Raw genomic sequence first — 14,417 nt, 5'->3', positions numbered from 1 at the left:
CCGCACCCCCAGCCAGAGCCCTCACCCCCTCCCGCACCCCCACCCCCTGCCCTGCCCGGAGCCCCCTCCCACACCCTGAACCCCTCATTTCTGGCCTCACCCCGGAGCCCGCACCCCCAGCCAGAGCCCTCACCCCCTCCCGCACCCCCACCCCCTGCCCTGCCCGGAGCCCCCTCCCACGCCTGAACCCCTCATTTCTGGCCTCACCCCGGAGCCTGCACCCCCAGCCAGAGCCCTCACCCCCTCCCGCACCCAAACCCCCTGCCCTGCGCCCCCTCCCACACCCTGAACCCCTCATTTCTAGCCTCACCCCGGAGCCCGCACCCCCAGCCAGAGCCCTCACCCCCTCCCGCACCCCAACCCCCTGCCCTGCCCAGAGCCCCCTCCCACACCCTGAACCCCTCATTTCTGGCCTCACCCCAGAGCCCGCACCCCCAGCCAGAGCACTCACCCCCTCCCGCACCCCAACCCCCTGCCCTGCCCGGTGCCCCCTCCCGCATCCTGAACCCCTCATTTCTGGCCTCACCCCGGAGCCCGCACCCCCAGCCAGAGCCCTCACCCCCTCCCGCACCCCCACCCCCTGCCCTGCCCGGAGCCCCCTCCCACGCCTGAACCCCTCATTTCTAGCCTCACCCCGGAGCCCGCACCCCCAGCCAGAGCCCTCACCCCCTCCCGCACCCCCACCCCCTGCCCTGCCCGGAGCCCCCTCCCACGCCTGAACCCCTCATTTCTGGCCTCACCCCGGAGCCTGCACCCCCAGCCAGAGCCCTCACCCCCTCCCGCACCCAAACCCCCTGCCCTGCGCCCCCTCCCACACCCTGAACCCCTCATTTCTAGCCTCACCCCGGAGCCCGCACCCCCAGCCAGAGCCCTCACCCCCTCCCGCACCCCCACCCCCTGCCCTGCCCGGAGCCCCCTCCCACGACTGAACCCCTCATTTCTAGCCTCACCCCGGAGCCCGCACCCCCAGCCAGAGCCCTCACCCCCTCCCGCACCCCCACCCCCTGCCCTGCCCGGAGCCCCCTCCCACGCCTGAACCCCTCATTTCTGGCCTCACCCCGGAGCCTGCACCCCCAGCCAGAGCCCTCACCCCCTCCCGCACCCAAACCCCCTGCCCTGCGCCCCCTCCCACACCCTGAACCCCTCATTTCTAGCCTCACCCCGGAGCCCGCACCCCCAGCCAGAGCCCTCACCCCCTCCCGCACCCCAACCCCCTGCCCTGCCCGGTGCCCCCTCCCGCATCCTGAACCCCTCATTTCTGTCCTCACCCCTGAGCCCGCACCCCCAGCCAGAGCCCTCACCCCCTCCCGCACCCCAACCACCTGCCCTGCCCGGTGCCCCCTCCCGCACCCTGAACCCCTCATTACTGGCCTCACCCCGGAGCCCGCACCCCCAGCCAGAGCCCTCACCCCCTCCCGCACCCGCACCCCCACCCCCTGCCCGGTGCCCCCTCCCGCGCCTGAACCCCTCATTACTGGCCTCACCCCGGAGCCCGCACCCCCAGCCAGAGCCCTCACCCCCTCCCGCACCCCACCCCCTGCCCTGCCCGGAGCCCCCTCCCGCGCCTGATCCCCTCATTACTGGCCTCACCCCGGAGCCCGCACCCCCAGCCAGAGCCCTCACCCCCTCCCGCACCCCCACCCCCTGCCCTGCCTGGAGCCCCCTCCCACACCCTGAACCCCTCATTACTGGCCTCACCCCGGAGCCCGCACCCCTAGCCAGAGCCCTCACCCCCTCCCGCACCCCCACCCCCTGCCCGGTGCCCCCTCCCGCACCCTGAACCCCTCATTACTGGCCTCACCCCGGAGCCCGCACCCCCAGCCAGAGCCCTCACCCCCTCCCGCACCCCAACCCCCTGCCCTGTGCCCCCTCCCGCGCTTGAACCCCTCATTACTGGCCTCACCCCGGAGCCCGCACCCCCAGCCGGAGCCCTCACCCCCTCCCGCACCCCCACCCCCTGCCCTGCCCGGAGCCCCCTCCCGCACCCTGAACCCCTCATTTCTGGCCTCACCCCGGAGCCCGCACCCCCAGCCAGAGCCCTCACCCCCTGCCCTGCGCCCCCTCCCACGCCTGAACCCCTCATTACTGGCCTCACCCCGGAGCCCGCACCCCCAGCCAGAGCCCTCACCCCCTCCCGCACCCCCACCCCCTGCCCGGTGCCCCCTCCCGCGCCTGAACCCCTCATTACTGGCCTCACCCCGGAGCCCACACCCCCAGCCAGAGCCCTCAACCCCTCCCTCACCCCCACCCCCTACTCCAGCCCGGAGCCCCCTCCCACACCCTGAACCCCTCATGACTGGCCTCACCCCGGAGCCCGCACCCCCAGCCAGAGCCCTCACCCCCTCCCGCACCCCCACCCCCTGCCCTGCCCAGTGCCCCCTCCCGCACCTAAACCCCTCATTACTGGCCTCACCCCAGAGCCCGCACCCCCAGCCAGAGCCCTCACCCCCTCCCGCACCCCAATCCCTGCCCTGCCCGGTGCCCCCTCCCACACCCTGAACCCCTCATTACTGGCCTCACCCCGGAGCCCGCACCCCCAGCCAGAGCCCTCCCTCACCCCCAGCCCCTTACCTGCCCGGAGCCCCCTCCCACACCCTGAACCCCTCATTACTGGCCTCACCCCGGAGCCCGCACCCCCAGCCAGAGCCCGCACCCCCAGCCAGAGCCCTCACCCCCTCCCGCACCCCAACCCCCTGCCCGAGCCCGGAGCCCCCTCCCGCATCCTGAAACCCTCATTTCTGGCCTCACCCCAGAGCCTGCACCCCCAGCCAGAGCCCTCACCCCCTTCCTCACCCCCACCCCCTGCCCCAGCCCGGAGCCCCCTCCTGCACCTGAACCCCTCATTTCTGGCCTCACCCCGGAGCCCGCACCCCCAGCCAGAGCCCTCACCCCCTCTCGCACCCCAACCCCCTGCCCCAGCCCGGAGCCCCTCCCACACCCTGAACCCCTCATTTCTGGCCTCACCTCTGAGCCCGCATCCCCAGCCAGAGCCCTCACCCCCTCCCGCACACCAACCCCCTGCCCTGTGCCCCCTCCCGCATCCTGAACCCCTCATTTCTGGCCTCACCCCGGAGCCCGCACCCCCAGCCAGAGCCTTCACCCCCTCCCGCACCCCAACCCCCTGCCCTGCCTGGAGCCCCCTCCCACACCCTGAACCTCTCATTTCTGGCCTCACCCCGGAGCCCGCACCCCCAGCCAGAGCCTTCACCCCCTCCCGCACCCCAATCCCCTGCCCCAGCCCGGAGCCCCCTCCCGCACCTAAAACCCTCATTTCTGTCCTCACACCTGAGCCCGCACCCCAGCCAGAGCCCTCACCCCCTCCCGCACCCCCTGCCCAGCCCGGAGCCCCATCCCGCACCCTGAACCCCTCATATCTGGTGTCACCCCAGAGCCCGCACCCCCAGCCAGAGCCCTCACCCCCTCCCGCACCCCAACCCCCTGCCCTGTGCCCCCTCCCACACCCTGAACCCCTCATTACTGGCCTCACCCCAGAGCCCGCACCCCCAGCCAGAGCCCTCACCCCCTCCCGCACCCCAACCACCTGCCCCAGCCCAGAGACCCCTCCCGCGCCTGAACCCCTCATTTCTGGCCTCACCCCGGAGCCCGCACCCCCAGCCAGAGCCCTCACCCCCTCCCGCACCCCAACCCCCTGCCCTGCCCGGTGCCCCCTCCCACACCCTGAACCCCTCATTACTGGCCTCACCCCAGAGCCCGCACCTCCAGCCAGAGCCCTCACCCCCTCCTGCACCCCAACCCCCTGCCCTGCCCGGTGCCCCCTCCCACACCCTGAACCCCTCATTTCTGGCCTCACCCCTGAGCCCGCACCCCCAGCCAGAGCCCTCACCCCCTCCGGCACCCCTGCCCTGCCCGGTGCCCCCTCCCACACCCTGAACCCCTCATTTCTGGCCTCACCCCAGAGCCCGCACCTCCAGCCAGAGCCCTCACCCCCTCCTGCACCCCAACCCCCTGCCCTGCCCGGTGCCCCCTCCCACACCCTGAACCCCTCATTTCTGTCCTCACCCCTGAGCCCGCACTCCCAGCCAGAGCCCTCACCCCCTCCGGCACCCCTGCCCTGCCCGGTGCCCCCTCCCACACCCTGAACCCCTCATTTCTGGCCTCACCCCGGAGCCCGCACCCCCAGCCAGAGCCCTCACCCCCTCCCACACCCCAAACCCCTGCCCCAGCCCGGAGACCCCTCCCGCGCCTGAACCCCTCATTTCTGGCCTCACCCCGGAGCCCGCACCCCCAGCCAGAGCCCTCACCCCCTCCCGCACCCCAACCCCCTGCCCGGAGCCCCCTCCCACACCCTGAACCCCTCATTTCTGGCCTCACCCCTGAGCCCGCACCCCCAGCCAGAGCCCTCACCCCCTCCCGCACCCCAACCCCCTGCCCTGCCCGGTGCCCCCTCCCACACCCTGAACCCCTCATTACTGGCCTCACCCCGGAGCCTGCATCTCCAGCCAGAGCCCTCACCCCCTCCTGCACCCCAACCCCCTGCCCTGCCCGGTGCCCCCTCCCACACCCTGAACCCCTCATTTCTGGCCTCACCCCTGAGCCCGCACCCCCAGCCAGAGCCCTCACCCTCTCCGGCACCCCTGCCCTGCCCGGTGCCCCCTCCCACACCCTGAACCCCTCATTTCTGGCCTCACCCCAGAGCCCGCACCTCCAGCCAGAGCCCTCACCCCCTCCTGCACCCCAACCCCCTGCCCTGTGCCCCCTCCCACACCCTGAACCCCTCATTTCTGTCCTCACCCCTGAGCCCGCACTCCCAGCCAGAGCCCTCACCCCCTCCGGCACCCCTGCCCTGTGCCCCCTCCCACACCCTGAACCCCTCATTTCTGGCCTCACCCCGGAGCCCGCACCCCCAGCCAGAGCCCTCACCCCCTCCCACACCCCAAACCCCTGCCCCAGCCCGGAGACCCCTCCCGCGCCTGAACCCCTCATTTCTGGCCTCACCCCGGAGCCCGCACCCCCAGCCAGAGCCCTCACCCCCTCCCGCACCCCAACCCCCTGCCCGGAGCCCCCTCCCACACCCTGAACCCCTCGTTTCTGGCCTCACCCCTGAGCCCGCACCCCCAGCCAGAGCCCTCACCCCCTCCCGCACCCCAACCCCCTGCCCCAGCCCGGAGCCCCCTCCCACACCCTGAACCCCTCATTTCTGGCCTCACCTCTGAGCCCGCACCCCCAGCCAGAGCCCTCATCCCCTCCCGCACCCCAACCCCCTGCCCTGCCCGGAGCCCCCTCCTGCACCTGAACCCCTCATTTCTGGCCTCACCCCGGAGCCCGCACTCCCAGCCAGAGCCCTCTCCCCCTCCCGCACCCCAACCCCCTGCCCCAGCTCGGAGCCCCCTCCCGCACCTGAACCCCTCATTTCTGGCGTCACCCCAGAGCCTGCACCCCCAGTTAGAGCCCTCACCCCTCCCGCACCCCAACCCCCTACCCCAGCCTGGAGCCCCCTCCTGCACCCTGAACCCCTCATTTCTGGCCTCACCCCGGAGCCCGCACCCCCAGTTAGAGCCCTCACCCCCTCCCGCACCCCAACCCCCTGCCCTGCCCGGAGCCCCCTCCCGCACCCTGAACCCCTCATTTGTGGCCCCAGCCTGGAGCCCACACCCCCGCTAGAGCCCTCACGCCCTCCTGCACCCCTGCCCCAGCCTTGAGCCCCCTCCCGCACCCTGATCCCTTCATTACTGGCCCCACCTCAGAGCCTGCACTCCCAGTTGGAGCCCTCACCCCCTCCCGCACCCTTCCCCAGCCCAGTGAAAGTGAGTGAGGGCGGGGAATGTCCTGAGTAAGGGGCAGGGCCTCAGGGAAGGGATGGGGCAGGGGGTGGGGTATCTGGGAAGGGGCGGGGCTAGGGCGTTTTGTGCGATTAGAAAGCTGGCAACCCTAGCAGGTGCATGGTGCTCCTCACCCCGGTGTCCAAGGGATGCCAGCCTTTGCGTTGGCAGGGCGAGGATAGCGGCACGGATAACCTGAACATCTACCAACCTGAGTGTGCAGAGCTGCCCGGGCTGCGCTTAGCAGACTGTGTTCGGGTTTGAATTAAGACTATTTGTGTATTTTGACGTATGATGTGGACAATTTGTGTTTTAATGGTTATAAATATTTAACTTTTTGAATTGCAATGTCTACTGTTTTGAAATAATTATGATCTGGCTTCCCCCACTGAATTTCCAATAACTGTGAAAATTTAAATCAATACAAAATTTTAAAAGTTTAAAAATAAACATCGCTATTATCCCTCAAAATTGTAAAAAAATAAAAATAAAATTCTACCATGCTTATATATATTATACTATGCATTATCTAGTTAGATATTACATTCTATTTAATAGAGAGAACATTATATTGTAAAATCAAAGGAACATTATGAAACCAATACAATAATTCAGGACTAATGCTTTCAGGAACAACAGTGTTCCTGGAAAAAGAACAGGAGGACTTGTGGCACCTTAGAAACTAACAAATATATTTGAGCATAAGCTTTCGTGAGCTACAGCTCACTTCATTGGATGCATGCAGTGTTCCTGGACTTACTGTATTTTCACTGTTGGATACTGCAAGACAATGAGGAGGCTCAAAATACCATGAGTAGCCAAGATCTTACATCACATCAGCCCTGTAAATGATACTCCAAGGTGTTAAACGCATCACACCCTAATCACAACGTTATGGCTCTCCAAATTTATTTAATCCCCTTTTTAGGAGCTACTTTAATCCTGTTTCCTGCTCCTGTTTTGTTCTTGCTGTGGCAAGCAGCAAAATGTCAGCTTCTGTTCCTTTTCAGAATGAAGCCTCATGGAAATTTCAGCTGCAACCAGGCAATTTTGTGAACCCAAGTGGTTTTTCGCCCATCTGTATGTGCTTTCTTTGATTATCTTCACAACCAGCAACACAGAATCTAACCCTCTTTCTTGAACATGATCTTGTAACCTTCAGCCATGTGTTTTAAACTGGCTACATTTAGACGGAGTACAGTGTATAAACATTAAGTGGAAAAATGTCAGGCAAAAAAAGGGCGACTGTTGACACCAAAGTCACTGACTTCCTTCTGGTTCTGAGCAAGATTGACAATTAGATGCTGCGTTGGAAAAGTTAGTTCTTTTGGTGAGGCATGTTCTGTCTTAGCGATGGTTATAATTTAAGGAACATTCTGTTCTTGTAAAGTACAAGGTCAGGATAATCACTTAATGAACAGTCTTCTCCCGTAACATAAGAATGAAAATATTTTATCATCTTCTAAGAACATTCTTTTATCTATGTTTATATATGTAACTCTGACTAAGTTTAATCAGAATTATGTGGTCAAATTTCCTACACTTTTAGATGACAATGTACCCTAGTAACTTTGACATTAAGAAGTTCTTCAGCATAGTATCTAAGAATTTGGGAATATTGTAGGTGGTCTAGTGTTGATATGGATTATTTACTCGTTAGATTACAGAATTTGTATAAGAAGCATATGCAGGAAAAGTTATCTATAGATGGCACTGTCCATTGAAGGTCATGTAATCTTTAACTTTCCAGTTTCATATTAAGCTCGGGTATAGAGGTCCTGCTCCCTTCCAGCTCTCCTTTGCCCAATTTTAGGTTTCTGGAGGTGGCACTGCTCAATGGGTATTTGGCCAGTGCCGTATCAGTGACTCTAGCCCCATGTGTGGAGGCAGAGAGGGAGCAGCGACTGGTGGTGGTGTGTAGGGTCTGTGGAGCTGCGCGCCACAGTGAAAAGCAGGTTGTGATGTGCAGTTGTGCATGTCATTGAAAGGCTCTGGCAGGGGGAAGGCGGCAGGGGACACCTCAGACAGCAGGGAGACTTTCCCGACAGCAGGGCAAGGCTTCGTCTCCCTGTGACAGGGAAAGATTCCAAACAGAGGTGGCAGTAGGACACGACACTGCTAAAACTAGGAGTGTGAATGGGGAAGGTACAGCTTGGATATGTAGAGAGCCGGGTAGTACGGTACATACCTTAAGGTTCAGATGTGTCTTTACTCACATAAGCAGTGCCTCACTGTCTACACGATTTATACTTGTGCTGGGGGTGCGTGCAGTGTATGTACTCTACACGCCCGGTAAGGAGTGTATGGTGTCAAATAGGGAGTGCCTATTTAACAGATATCTTGCCATCTATGCCGGGAAAACCACACACACTAGGACACATGCCACACAGCCTGGGACAGGGAAAATCTATCGCCGGGAATCAAAATGTTTTGTTTCTAATCATCCATTCAGACTCAATTCTTACTTAATTCTGACTTACAGAATCAAAACTTTACTGTTCCTGGAAGTCTTTGTCTTGAATTGCTGTGTTGGCCCCATGAAGTCTAGTCTCCCTTTGATTTTGCACTATAATGTTCAATATATTATATTACACACACAAAAACTACTCTTGTAGACAAAATAATGCATGATCGTGTAATAAAGACTGTATAATCATAATACATATGCACAAAAAAATAGAATTTCCACCATGTGCTATCATATTGACACCCACATAGTTCATCAGCATGGTTGGAACCTTGAAATCCAACATGCAGATCTCTGCCACTTGAACTGGAGTTTCTGATAGCAGTAGTAGGTTGTCGTCCTCTGTGGAGACCAGCACTACAGGAGGATGGGACACTTTCAGTGGGTTTGACGGATATTTACTGAGAGCAGAGGAATGGTGGGACTCAGGACTCTTGGTTTCTGGTGGGGAGTGTGCTCTAGTGGTCACTTATTCTTTTGCCCATTCCCCCCAAACTTGACCCCTTCTGCCCCATCTCCTCCAACTTGCCCCTGTTTTGTCTCTTTCCCACCCTGACTCCTTGTCCCAGTCCCATCCACCTTGTCTAACCAATCCCAGCCTTCACTCCTACGGCCTCTCATCTCTGATCCAGCCTCCTTGTCCAGCAAGTCCTAGTCTCCCAGCTCCAGATTCCCCATTCCAGTCTCCCCAACTTACATTCCCTGTCTCTTTGCCCAGCCATTCCTCTTTCTCCCCCACTGCAGGCTCCTTCTCCCTCGTTCCCCTCCCCCAGGTCAGGCTCCTGTCCCCTCTGCATTTGAGTCAGACAACTTCCTTCTCCATGCTGCTTGGGCCCAGAAAGGGTTCACCGAGAGCACAGGAGAGACAAGCTCCCTGCTCTCAGTTCCAGTGCCTGGCCATGACCCAACCCACCCCTGCATAGAGCTGCAATTGCAGGGGAAGGCCTGCTCAGCCCTGGGCTGGAGCATGTCCAGGATGTAGAGAATCTTTGGGGCTTTAAGCTGTGAAGCTCTAGCAGGCCTCTACTAAGCAAGTTCAAACTGCAATATCTCAAAGGCATATAACTCGGGGAAATGTGGGTGGATTTTCAAGTGGGCTGCAAATGGCACATCCCTGAACAAATTCCCAGCATCCAAATTGCAAGTTCCCGCTCCAAACCTGGAGCATTTTGGCTGACATTTTTGGGGGAAAAAAAAATGAAAAGGTCAGCCCGAGGCAGACACCTGGCATAGAAAGTGTCCGCTTTGCACATCATATTTGGCAATGTTACAAGAAACAGAAAAAAGAGTGTTATAATTGGAAGTGTAACACAACAATAATAACAAGTGGTGCTGCCAGCCCTGCCTATAACATATGACTTGAACAGCTAGTATGTAATATACAGTAGAGATGCAATACATCAGATCTTGAAAGATATCATTTTGCTTCTCACCCTCCTTTTATTTGCCCACTTCAATTCCAATGTGATTTTAGCAACCACAATCTCATAAGCATACAATCACAGGACTGGAAGGGACCTCGAGAAGTCATCTAGTTCAGTCCCCTGAATTCATGGCAAGGCTACGTATTATCAGTGAGATCTAGAATTGTGGGGCATGAATCTGTCCAAATCAGAATGGCACCGTGGCTAGGTTCAAAGCAGTGGAAAAATCAGGTCCTACTAGTTTGCGTCATCGTAAACATAATATCAAGTATACCGCTTGATCTCTCAGCCAACAGGAACAGCCTTCAGAGACGGCCATAACTGGAGCTGAGGGTGCTTAGCGCCTGGCAGGACTGGCTCAGTGAGTATGTCTATTGCAATAGAAGCTCAGGGTTAGTAGAATTCAAGTGAGCAGAGCCTAGGTTTGTTAACCTAGGGCTTGGGTGTCTACATTCAATTGTAACCCTGGGTTAGGAATTGTTGACCACTGAATGCGAACCTGGGAGGGGTGGTTGAATCCCGCCACCCATATCCAGACTTCCGAGTGCCCCCTTCCCCCCAAAATATGGCCACTCCAGCCCTTTGTTTATGGTGCAGCATGGGAAAACTTGACTGTCCACCAACCTTGACTGTTCAGAGGACAAAGGAAGCCAGACTGTGGGATACTTCTGGCAGACTCCCAGAGCATGAGTCCAGTGGGCTGTGTGTACACTGCAAAATAATAGGGCTAGAACCCTGGGTCCTGGCTGGACTCAGGCTTGGAGCCTCCACCCCCGTGGGATCCTGAGGTGGAGCCTTGGGTTAGTGTGATTTGTGACACTAAGGTGCCACAAGTACTCCTTTTCTTTTTGTGATTTGTGAGTAGATGGAAGGAGGGGTTAGGCCTGAGCCTAAGTTTGAACCATGGGCTTACACTGAAAAGAAAAAAAAAATCCAGCAAGAGGGTGGGGCTCAGAACCTAGCCTCCAGCCCAAGCGGGAGTGTCTACACTGCTGTTTTTAGCCCCGTAGTGCAAGTCCTGTGAGTCCATGTCAGAAGACACGAGCTCTGAGACTCACTGCTGCAAGGTTTGGTTTGTTTGTTATATTTCAGTGTAGACATACCCTAAATGCCAACATTCTGAGCTCTTGGGGTGAAATCCTGGCCTTTTTGAAGTCAACAGCTAAACTCCCATTGACTTCAGTAGTATCAAGATTCCCTCTCAGGGGTCTACGAGGGCTAGAAATGCATATTGACACCATCGGAAAATGGAGAATAAAAGATTCCAGCTTTCTGGTGACCGTCATTAATTCTAGCTAATGGTTCACAATATATCAGACTGGTCGTTCATTGGTAGATTTTCATACTGATTTGTAATTTAATATAGCAAATGTAGGCCTCAGAATCCTGCCAGCAGGTATACTTAAGGATTCTGGAAATACTGAAACTTCATGCTGAATTCTTGCCAGACTCATTTACAAAATAATTCGTGTTTTGTTTCTGGTGCTTTCATGAAATGGTTTGAAAGTCACTCAGATATATTTTACTCCCAAGCATTGTTCATGTCAGTACTGTAACCGCATAGTTCAACTAGCTGTTTCATTATGACACACTGTATGGTGTACATGCACTGTAATTAAAGGCTTGTCTGGAAATAAATGTTTATTGCACAGGCAAAGGCACGATTTTTATTGTCATTCAAATAAAAAGCTCAGAGCCCTTGCTTTCCTAAGGGATTTGAGCTCTGATATTGTATATGGCACCAAAAAAAAAGAAAAAGAAAAAGTGCTGAGTTATTCTGTAACCAGGTGTGTGGGGTCAAAGACACCGAAGGGATCAGAAACCTGTAATACAAACAGATAAGCAAAATCGAAATGCCAAGGACAGAGTCTGGTTTCTTCCTAGAAATACCAAAGACAAATCTGGGGAGGAGATGGAACACAAAGTCATGTGCTACCTTGTGGGTGGAGCCGAAGAGCTCAGATAAGGGATACAAAGGTGACAGTCAAAAGCTCTGGGGCATAAGGGCTCTTTGGAGCCTGCAGGAATCTTTTCCATTATTTCAGAGGGTGGATCAGGCCTTCAGGGAGCCTCAGCCACGCACCATCCCCCCCAGGCGCACAACTTACTCCTGTGACCAGGAAGGGGGCTTAGGTCTATAGACCACTGAGTTTCCCCTGTGCAGGAGGAGTCCTCTGACGACTGAATTGTGCAGCTGCCCTAACACAGGACATGAACCAAATAATCACTGTGGAGCTATTGGACCTGCTCCTGGCTTCAATGGGAGCTGCAGATGGTCAGTGCCTCTAATTATTAGGCCCCTAAATATGATTTTCCATGCCTCACTTACATAGGCCTTCAAGTTTGGAAACGTAAGCTATAGTACCAAACCCAGCATGGCTGGGCTTTAAGACCCCAGTTAGGGCAATATCATTCTGAAATCATAGATGATGATCAGCTTTAGTTGGATAGACCTTGGTGCTGGCTGGTCCATGCTTTCACTTGGTGACTGGTCTGTGTGGGTCAAGATCTTCCCCTCAGCCCCTTGATCTTCTGTTGAAGCCAACAAGTGAGGGGGATGTGACACAGTTTGGCCCTGTGATGGTGGAGGGAACTATTTGCTCAGTCTGATGTACACATTACGTATGATCATTTAAAGGGGAAAGAAAAGCCATACAAACTCCCTGGGAATGGGTGATAATGCTGCGTCCGATGCGACAGAGCCCTTATAAATCATACAACTTGAAAGAAGAAGGAAAAAGACACTATAGAAATCCTGGGAGAGAGAATGTATAAATTACAGCAAATCCCCTGCCTTTTAGCCTTAAGCCTCTCTCCTCAGGCTAAGTGAGCCTTTATGCCCCTAGGAATGGATTTTGAATGAAAAACTAGAATCCTGTTTCCTGCCTGACTGAAGCTGAATAGTAAATCCTATCTGTCTGGGGAGTCTGAGCATTGGCAGGATAAGGTTTTATAGGGACAGGCAGAGAATGCTCTGAATTGCATATAGAGGGAGAACTCAAAGATAAATGATTGCAGGATGCAGCTTCAACACCAAAGAGGTTTCAGTTCAAATTGGAAAATGCTGAAGGCAGGGAGAGAATGTGGAGCCTGTGACAACCATTCCCTGACCATATGCTATTCATGATACTTGGCTGCTAGGAGCCTCACCACTGATATGGTATCTGGTTTTTCCTTTTTATTCACCGTTCAGTTGTGCACTCAGATGCTAAGATCAGACATGTGTAAAAACGCTAATGGCTTCTCTGACATTAATCCCTATTTGCAAATATAGCTGACATTAAAACCAATACGTTGGCATTATTATTGCATTGCAAAGTTTTACTGATTAATCAGTTAGAGTGTACCTGCAAGGGACCCGATCTGGCTAACTACAATACTTTTCCTACAGCCCTCACCCTTTCTCCCCAGTAAATCGCAGAATGGCCTTCTGCCACTATATCACATGGAACAAATAGTTATCCTACCACCTTTTCCTCCAGCGAATATGTCTTACAGTTCTTCCATGGACTGCTATAGTTAACTGACATTATCACAGTGTAACTTGGCATGTTAATTATATGTAGAACAATCAGATAAAAATAAGCAAATTCAGATTTGGTGTGTGGGATGCCCAGCACCTCTAAAACAAGGCCTCGTACTTATGTACCTCTTGTATTATTGTTAACAATAATAATTTAGCTATCTCACCTTTCTCCACTTGTATGATGGGGATAAATATGTCCCTGCCTCCCAGGGGTGTTTTGGACTGTGTTTATTAACGCAGTCAGGTTTGTAAAGGGCTTTGAGAGCCTCAGCGGGAAGGTGCTATAGCAGTGTTGTTATTATCTACAAACACTGGGCAACACCTGTAATGTGTCTTTTTATGACAGTGGTGGATTAACACACGGGCCCCTGGGGCCTGTGCCCAGGAGCCCTGCGAAGATCTCACGATGCTAGGGCAGGATGATTTAGCTGCTGCGCCCTCTGCTCTGCTGGCCAGGCTTGGGGCAAGGCTTCTTGGATGAGGCAGTGGTGGCGAGCGTGGTCAAGGGAGCAGCAGCAGCCACCACCTCTTCCTCACCTGCTTGTTGTTTTCTTCGCGGCTGCCCACAGCTTCTCGCCGCTGCTGGTGACGGGCTCCCCCTGCCTCCTCCTGCACCTGGCCGGGACTAGGCGGCGAAGGAAGATGGGGACCACCACCTCCTCCCGCCCCAAGCTGTGCCAGAATGTCCACTCCCGGCTGGAGTCCTACCGCCCCGAGCTGTGCTGCTAGGGCATGGACTGCAACCTGTACCTTAAAGTTATGAATAATAGAGTCATTTTAGCTCAGGTTAGGATTATTTCTTTTAATTAAGTTACTTTCTGGACTTGTGCCTAGTGTCTTTCAGACCTCTTCCTGCCACAGTAGAAAAACTGAACTGTAACAGGATCAATAGGTGGAAAAACATGCATAATGGTCAGGTTCAAAAATACTGGGGGAGGTGAAAGAACCATTTGTTGACCTGTGGACAACTGATTCTTGAAATGCCAGTGTTGTCCAGATGAGCTGCGACCACCTTTGTGTGCTGGTATGGATAATATCTAGCCATATTAATTTTCTATGTGGCAAAATTGAACAGTTAATTTAGGCATAATGAACTGGGATATGATTTGCTTTCTTAGTAATGCAGTGTGTAACCACTCAATGGAGTCTTCGTATTAATGCATTTTGATACAGTCTTATTTTTAATGGGATGTTGGGGGGGGGGAGGGGGAGGGGAAATG

This window comes from Caretta caretta, chromosome 10 (assembly GCF_965140235.1).
Source record: "Caretta caretta isolate rCarCar2 chromosome 10, rCarCar1.hap1, whole genome shotgun sequence".
In the NCBI taxonomy this organism is placed as follows: domain Eukaryota; kingdom Metazoa; phylum Chordata; order Testudines; family Cheloniidae; genus Caretta; species Caretta caretta.
The sequence above is the reverse complement of the archived record's forward strand: the minus strand, read 5'-3'. Positions refer to the sequence as shown.